Consider the following 606-nt stretch of genomic DNA (forward strand, 5'->3'; position numbering starts at 1 on the left):
TGCAAGAAATTACAATAAATTTAAGGCTATAAATCCTCCAAACCAAATAAAAGCCAGAATCACCCAGAAATGAATTTCGAGGAATTAAACGATAAATTAAATAAATGATTAAATAGATGCAGAAATGAAGAAGGAACTTACCCTGAAGAAGTGGAAAGGAAGGTTTTTTTGAGAGAAATAGATTAAAAAAGGCAGATTCTAGAAAGAGAAAAATCGAGAAAATTTTTGAAAGGTCCTTCCTTTCTCTCTCTCGGGCTTCCAGTTTGGAGTATTATTGGACGCCTTAAAATATCATCCAAACTTTATATGAAATATCATGTAACTTTTATCTTTAATAAAATTATTAAAGATATAATAAAATATATAAATACTTTAATTAGGTTAAACTCATTATTATTAAATATTTAAATATTATACTATTTAAAGATAAAAAATGTTAGCATTATAATTATATAATTATAAGTAATATTAATATATATATATAAAGTTAATATATTAACGTCACATAATGTCATGTGACATTAAAGTTTTAAATTAAACTCATTATTTGAATGTTAATACTAATATTATATGATGTTAAATGTTATGTATTAGAATTTTAATTAA

The 606-nt window shown here is 22.4% G+C and overlaps 1 pseudogene across 1 annotated transcript in view; it reads right to left on the reverse strand.

Annotated features, from left to right (window-relative positions):
* LOC110427216 (putative CCR4-associated factor 1 homolog 7 pseudogene) overlaps positions 1–288 on the reverse strand; it is a 13,876-nt pseudogene extending 13,588 nt beyond the window's left edge. Inside the window, exon 1 of the transcript XR_016352021.1 lies at positions 142–288. The product of XR_016352021.1 is annotated as a putative CCR4-associated factor 1 homolog 7 pseudogene, transcript variant X2 (transcript). The remainder of the gene's footprint in view (positions 1–141) is intronic.
* Between the last annotated feature and the right edge of the window lie 318 nt (positions 289–606).

This window comes from Theobroma umbraticum, unplaced genomic scaffold, assembly GCF_002168275.2.
Source record: "Theobroma umbraticum cultivar Fairchild unplaced genomic scaffold, ASM216827v3 scaffold_228.0, whole genome shotgun sequence".
In the NCBI taxonomy this organism is placed as follows: domain Eukaryota; kingdom Viridiplantae; phylum Streptophyta; class Magnoliopsida; order Malvales; family Malvaceae; genus Theobroma; species Theobroma umbraticum.